Raw genomic sequence first — 8,499 nt, forward strand, 5'->3', positions numbered from 1 at the left:
AAATCCCCAAAATACGAAACACTATTCATAGTGTTCTCGACGAGACAGGGTCTGACAGATTCTGTCTGACTGACTGTTTGACATGGAATTTCAGAGACCCTTTCAGCCGAATCAGGCCACGACCTCAATAGTAATGTTGTAGGCTCGTGTTTTAGCTTTTCAGAAAGCCCAAGAACACCAGAATCAGACCAATATCTTAGTAGATACAATTGATTCTTTTGAGTTTTCTTTGACAACTCCAGAACCAGGAATCCGATTGTTGTAATAGAAAAATGAAATGGACAAATCCCAATGTTTAGAATCATAAGAGGATTGGAAATCAATTTCAGAACATAAAAATGCTTCTAATATTCATGCAATCACTTAGGAACAAGTTGTAGCTTTGAACATTATCAGAAATATTAAGATCTAACAAGTTACGCTAATAAAACACCAAATAAAACTTGTTATCTTTGTGTAGGCTACGTTGGGATGTTGCGGTGTAGCAACAAACTCCAGCCAAATCACTTGAGCAGCAGGATGTTGCAAACATTCCCAGACTCTATTATCCATGAACGATTGCAGCCATAGCCAGCCACTAGACGAATTCACACCATCAAGGGATTCAACCCCAAATCGATTTTCACTCTTCCTTCACCAAAATCCTTCACAAAAATCCTTGATGTCGTCAATAGGCAACTTATCATGGACTTTAGTGGCATAACTGAGCCTAATCAAGCCAAATGGTAAACAACAAACTTGTAGAACATGATCTTAGCTTTCCAACAAACTAAAGATCATACGATTTGGACCAGTATCTACTAAGATACAGTCAAAATACCAGATATTCACCCTTCAAACATCATCTTCCCCACTCTCATCACCATTTCAAATTTCTTTTCATTTTTCTCAAAACAACAATTACCACCTTATGGTCGACCCCATGAGGGTCTTAAACTCTTAAGAGAGTGCAATGATGATGCCACCCACTTTCTCCAATTACACACAAGGGAGGTCTTCTTCCAAGGTTGTCACCCACATGCCCAATAATGTGTGGGGGTTTGAAAACGAGAAATCATTATGTCTTCCAACAACCCTTTTGACTTACCATGGTCAAACCACATTCAAATGAAGACTATTAATGTCCAACCAAGGTGGCTTCATCTATGGCTTGGGTTGAAGTGGATCTTGGATAAGATCCAAGATCCAAATGATGTTTTTGATGTGAAAACTGTTCACGCCATTGGGTTTTTAAATTAGAATAAAAAAACTACCTTGAGTACTCCATACACCCTCTAGTGCCGCAAAACAATCCTACAGGGCATTAGAACTATCTAGATCTATAGAATCTGACACCTAAAAAAAACATATTTAATATGATTCCTTAATATAACAAAATGGAATAGAAAAAATAAAATTACAATCTCTGAGAAAATAAACTCAACATAAATCAGAATTTGAAATGTGATATTCAATATGGATTTGGGTTGGTAGAGATCCAATTGGACCCGGATAGTCCTGCATGATTGAATCTGCCATGAATCACATCCTAGATCGGATCTTGGGAATTGGATTTGGATCCAATTCATCTTCAAAGCTTGGATCTTCAGAATGCTCTGCATCATTCCCCCCTGGGTTGAAAGGCTTCATCCTCGGAGCCTAGTTCTTCTCAAATGCAACTCCATGATCACTGCACCAATTCAAAATATAATCAGTGCAATATCTGTCCAAAGTAAATAAAAGAGAACTAAACAGGACATGGAGTTCTCTATAAGAATGATAAGAATATTTGATGCAATGCAATGCAATATGCTGAGCAAAAAAAAATCAGATAAATGTGATGCAGAACTATGGAATTGAAGCTCAAAATCATGTAAAACATTATATTTAATGATCTTACCTTACATCAATGATTTACAGATAGTTTCAAAATCTGGATCAACCACAAATAAAATTTGCCTATGAATCATGCTTTTCAATATTTCAAATTTTCACTAAAAAGTTGGCAATTATAAGGCATCTCACAAGCAAGACAATGTAACAATACTTCAAACTTACTATGAGGATTTATTAAGGATGCAAAATCAACATTATTGACTAAATCCTGATGTTTCCAAAATAAAATTGGGGTATACACGATTGTCATTTCAGCTTTACCCGAATCGCATTCAGGGCTCACATGAGGCTCAAAACTTTCTAATGGTTCACTAAAAGAATTTTCAATTTCTAAGGATTCATTGACATGAATTTCCGCATGCCCTCTAATACTCGGATTAAGCTTTTCAATTTCGATAATAGGATTATTAATGACAAGTGTGAAGTCATTGATGACATCCTTCCACGCAAATGTTTCTTCATCCACATCGCCATAGAGCGGATTATTAAAGATGAAATTATCCTCGAACCAGTTTGGACAACCTTTAGGATTCTCCATGAATAAAGGGTTGTCAAAAATTAGTGAGACAACTCTTCATGATCTTCTAAATCAGAAAGCAAATAAAGATCGGGCAACTTATTGGTCTCTCTAACGAGGGTGGGGTTTGCATTCACATCTTCAAAGACTGGATCAGAAATGAACGCACTCATAGGAACATCCTTAATTTTAGGTGAGGGTTCCTTCATGATTTCCTCATTAACTTTAATGATAGGATCACCACCGAATTCAAGAGAGGGGTCCGCTAGGGAATCCTTCATGACAGAATGGGATTTCGGTTGATCATGAAGTTCATGCCTCACGATGAACACACTGGGTCCCTTGATTTGAGATGCAGTGATCTTAAGAGAGTCATGAGGAGAAATGGGGATAACAGAAGAAGATGGAGGAACGACAATAGGAATAGTGAATTGGACAACAGATGATGAGGCAAAAGACAAAGGAGACAAATCTTTTGAAGGAAGCAACTTGATCCTTCTGCCTTCAAAAGTGAAGGAATAGACATTGGTCTTACCATTACGCATGACATTTCTATCATGTTGTCAAGGACTTCCTAAAATCAGGTGACTCGCATCCATAGAAAGCACATCACACCAAACTTGATCAAAGTAGGTGTTTCCTATCGAGAATTTGACCAAACACTGCCGATCAACACGAACGTCAATGCCCTTCTAGAGCCATGACATCTGATATGGACGAGGGTGAGTTTTACAACTTAAGTTCAGTTTGGTCATGGCTTCAATCGATATAACATTCTCGCAACATCTAGAATCAATAATGAATCTACAAACATTTTCATTTACTAGCAGACAAACTAAAAAATATGCGTCTGAAGCCAACAGGCACTTGATTCTTGACGTAGAGCTAAGCATATTCTCCTAGAAATGAGAGCTTTGTCTCTATCTGACAGCAACACCTCTGCCACGTACTCTTCTTCGGGTTCTTTCTCAAAATCTTCAAGATCTTCATCATAAACAGGATTGGATTCGAGATCCAATCTAAAATCATTCTCAACATGCAATCCTTCAATGAACAGTGCTTTGCCATGACACTCAGTGGACTTGTGACCCGACTTCTCACAAGTATAACACTTGATGGGGTTATTGAAACTAGAAGTTCGAGCTTGGGTTTCTATCTAGTTATTCTGGCTCGTAACCCTAGATGAGTTATTCGCATTGGGGTGTCGGTAGGGTGGGTCAACTTTTCTACTTGAGACTATCGGGGCCCGCATTGGAGGTCTAGTAGCCTGACTTGCTTTTGACAAAGTCCTTTGTTGCGTAGGCCTTTCCCATTAGCACGCTTTTTGATGAGCCTCGGATACGGTCCAACACTCAACAAAATTTAACATATCTTGCAATTAGAAATTCAAACCTCCAATATATTTTGATACTAGTTGTTCTTCACTTTCACGGATGTCGTTTCGTGCAACGAGTTCATGAAAATCTTTGGTGTATTGATCCATCGACCGGGTTTCTTGCTTCAGAACCTGATATTTGTGATATAATTCATGATGATAGTTCAAAGGCAGAAACTGAGCATGTAGCTTCTTCTCCATGTGCTCTCAATGCTCAATCGGGGTACGACTCTGATGTTGACGCATCTGTTTGAGCTGACGCCACCAGGTTGTAGCTCGACCCTTTAATTTGAGGGATATTAATCCCACACGACCATCTTCTGGAACTTCTTTGAACTCTAGGATTTCATGAACTTTGCTAATCCAATATAAGAACCCTTCGAAAGTTTCAGTTCCCTTGAATTCTGGGATTTTGAAAGACCAGAATCTCAATATGATCTCGGCGGTTAGAAGTGATCTCTTCTTTCTACGCAGTGACGATTTGACTCAAAGTCATCATCAAAATCAAAAGATTAGGTCTCGCGTGTTCCTCAGGAACCGCATGAACTTCGCTCTGCTCATCATTCTTGTGTTCTCGCGCTTTTAGTCAATTGATGAGTTAATTCTTCAATTTGGAACCTAGCTTCAACAAGTTGCCTTTAAAGATTTCAAACTTTGTAACGCTGATCACGATCATCTCAACACCTATTAAGGTCATTTTGACCCCGATCACCCATTCGAATCACCATGGTGAATGGTACCTAAAAAAAAAATTTACTTCTCTTCACACTTGAAATCGTGTCAGATTGAGAAATCCGACAACCCTCGCTTTGATACCAAAATGATGTGGACTCGGTATGCACCGATCCAAGATTCAAACGAATCTCAAAACGTGCAGAAGCTTTTCACTAAAATGAGTCTGAACAAGACTCTGGGAAACAAGATTTTTGGGACCTGTGTGCTCTGTTTCAACAGAAATGGTCCAAAATAAAGTTGTGTGTGACTCGTACACCTTTTCAACGAATCTGAAATCACTAGATTCGAATCAAGAATGTCTTCTCCACGGACTCAAAACCGAGACTGATAGTTAAATTTGTGATAGGCACTTCAGATTTGATGGACAGCCTGTTCGAAGAGGGTTTTGACTCCTCAGACGATGAAGTTTGCAAAAACTCTCAACAAATGAACTGAAGGTCTAATTCAGACTTTTTCAGAAAGCTATGGATCCTAATTTTTGAGCAATCCTACGCACCTCTACTGAATTTTAAAGATCCTTGATGATCTAATTTTTAACTAGCCTAACCTGATAAAGGGAAAAAGTTGGTCACGTGAATCACCTCAGATTTGGGCATACAAATGAGAGTTTCAAAAGAAACCCCAAACTTCACTATGGTGCGCACAGATGTTAGCTAACCAGACTAACTTTTGGATTTCATTTTTACACCATATATAGTTAGATATTTGAAAATTAAGCAGCCATACACAAAATGCTATAACAGTGAAAATTATATTCAAACCTAAGACAAGTACAGAAAGGTAGATTTTTCAAGCTACTTTCAGGTTGAATCAATTAAAATTAAAAACATAAAAAATTTAAATCTTTGTCTTAGCAATTTACAGAATCAAACAGATCAGATTTTCATGGAGAAAATCGTGAGAAATCCTCAAAATATGAAACACACTTCACAGTGTTCTAGACGGGACAGGGTCTGACAGATTCTATCTGACTGACTGTTTGACAAGAAATTTCTGAGACCCTGCCAGCCGAATCAGGCTGCAACTTCAAAATCAATGTTGTAGGCTCATGTCTTGGATTTTTTGAAAGCCCAAGAACACCAAAATCGGACCAGTATATTAGCAAATATAGCTAATTCTTTGGAGTTTTCTTTGACAACTCCAGAACCGAGAATCCGATTTTTGTAATAGAAAAATGAAATGGACAAATCCCAATGTTCAGAATCACAAGAGGATTGGAAATCAATTTCAGATCATAAAAATGTTTCTAATATTCAAATAATCACTCAGGAACAAGTTGTATCTTTGAACAATATCAGAAATATTAAGATCTAACAAGTTACGCTAATGAAACACCAAATAAAACTTGTTATCTTTGTGTAGGTCACGTTAGGATGTTGTGGTGTAGCAGCAAATTCCAGCCGAAACACTTGAGCAACAAGATGTTGTAAACCTTTCCAGACTTTATCATCCACGAACGATTGCAGCCATAGCCAGCCACTAGACGAATTCACACCAACAAGGGATTCAACCCCGAATCGAGTTTCACTCTTCCTTCGCCAAAATCCTTCATAAAAATCCTTGATGTCATCAATAAGCAACTTGTCATGGACTTTAGTGGAATAATTGAGCCTAACCAAGCCAAATGGTAAACAAAAAACTTGTAGAACATGATCTTAGCTTTCCAACAAGCTAAAGATCATACAATTTGGACCAGTATCTACGGAGATACAATCAAAATACCAGAACTATATTCACCCTTCAAACATCATCTTCCCCACACTCTCGTCACCATTTCGAATTTCTTTTCATTTTTCTCAAAACAACAACCACCACCTCATGGTCGACCCCCATGAGGGTCTTAAACTCTTAAGAGAGTGCAATGATGATGCCACCCACTTTCTCCAATCACACACAAGGGAGGTCTTCTTTCAAGGTTGTCACCCACTTGCCCAATGCATGTGTGGGGGTTTGAAAAAGAGCAATCATTATGTCTTCCAACAACCCTTTTGACTTACTACGGTCAAACCACATTCAAATGAAGGCTATTAATGTCCAACCAAGGTGGCTTTATCTATGGCTTGAGTTGATGTGGATCTCGGATAAGATCCAAGATCCAATTGATGCTTTTGATTTAAAACCCCTTCACGACATTGGGTTTCTAAATTTGGAAAAAAGGAAAACTACCCTAAGTACCCCATACACCCTCTAGTGTCGCAAAACAATCTTACAATGTACTAGAACTATCCAGATCTGTAGAATCTAGCACCTAAAAAAATAAAAAATTTAAAAATATGTTTAATATGATTCCTTAATATGACAAAATGGAATAAATAAAATAAAATTACAATCTCTGAGAAAATAAACTCAACATAAATCAGAATTTGAAATGTGATATTCAATATGGATTTGGGTTGACAGAGATCCAATTGTACCTAGATAGTCCTGCACGATTGAATCTGCCATGGATCGCATTCTAGATCAGATCTTAGGAATTGGATTTGGATCCAATTCATCTTTAAAGCTTGGATCTTCAGGATACTCTGCATCACTTTTCTTCTTGATTCTTCTCTCATAAGAGTAGCAAAGACAAAGTTTAATGATGGAAGCTCAAAATTCATAAGGATCTGACTTCTCATTTGTTCAAAATCAGATCCAAGGCCAGCGAGTAATTGTAAAATACATTCTTGATCTTTGGCTTTATGGAGAAGCCAAAGATCAGTGATAGTGGAGGAATAGGAGTCTAATTCATCCCACATCATACGCATTTTACTAAAGTACTCATTGAGAAGAAGATCACCCTTTTTTAAATCATGTATGCCTTGAGACAACTGATACATTCGGGCAATATTATATTGTTCTCCATACAGTTCACTAGCTGACCGCCAAACATCTTCAACAATATTAAGAAACAAAAAAACCTTCAGCAATTTTTTGTTCCATAGAGTTAAGTAACCATGACATAACTATTGGATTTCTAATCATCATATTTTGGATTTAACATTCCGGAATTAACAATTTTCCCGGTTATAAAACCAAGTTTAGATTTGCCACTCAAATAGAGCGTAACGACCTTAGACCAAGCAATATAGTTAGTCCCATTTAACAATATGGATATGATTTTAGAGCTAGGACTGACCTGTTTGTGCACGAAAACAGTCGTGCTGGATGAAGATTGGCTAGTATTTTCATAGTGCCGATCTGCCATGATAATGATCCAAAAAAAAAGACTGCAACGCAACAACCCCTCTAGCTGATCTGATATGCAGATAAGCTTCACCAGCAGAACACATTGTTTGGGCTGCACTTGTAGCAGCCCCCTGATGGTAAAACAGCAATAGACGCACAGGAGTTTAATCGGGATCTCTAGATCTCGGATGTGCAGCAGCACAAAGACCTTCAGCGATAAAAAGTAGCTTGATTGCCTTCTCACATTCTGGCAACCTTCACACATGCATTAGAACCAAAAAACAGTCTGGTAAAACGTGCGATGCACGCTGTAGCAGCAGAAGATCAAGATGAACATAAGATAATCAGCAGAAGTGTTTGCTGACTGATCTGGAATAGCAAAAGCGTCTTCTAGAATCGACTCAGGTCGCTCAAATGATAGGGGCAGCGTCTGCTGACAGATCTACAGACTGAATTTGATATCTCTGAATATCCGAAATCTGCTGATGAGCAACAAATATAGACCCCAACAAGAACAACGATTCACTACTATGGACTCCAATGAAGATGAGGTTCTCAATACCTCAAGTTCTCATGCAGATATCTTGCTATGATCAGAGCAAAGGAGGGCAACAAACAGAAACAACAGAGACTCACAAGGGGAAAATGAAGCATATGTCGGCAGAGAAGATTAACCAGAAGATCAAGTATTCACCCATGCTTTGATACCATGAAGAATGAAAGATCAAGACATAGAAGCATTTACGTGGTTCGGCCAGTATGGCCTACATCCACGGTACAACCAGAAAGCTTAGATTTTTATATTTTAACCAGCAATACAAAGGGCTTT

Source organism: Nuphar pumila, chromosome 7, assembly GCF_984573655.1.
Source record: "Nuphar pumila chromosome 7, dmNupPumi1.hap1.1, whole genome shotgun sequence".
Lineage (NCBI taxonomy): Eukaryota > Viridiplantae > Streptophyta > Magnoliopsida > Nymphaeales > Nymphaeaceae > Nuphar > Nuphar pumila.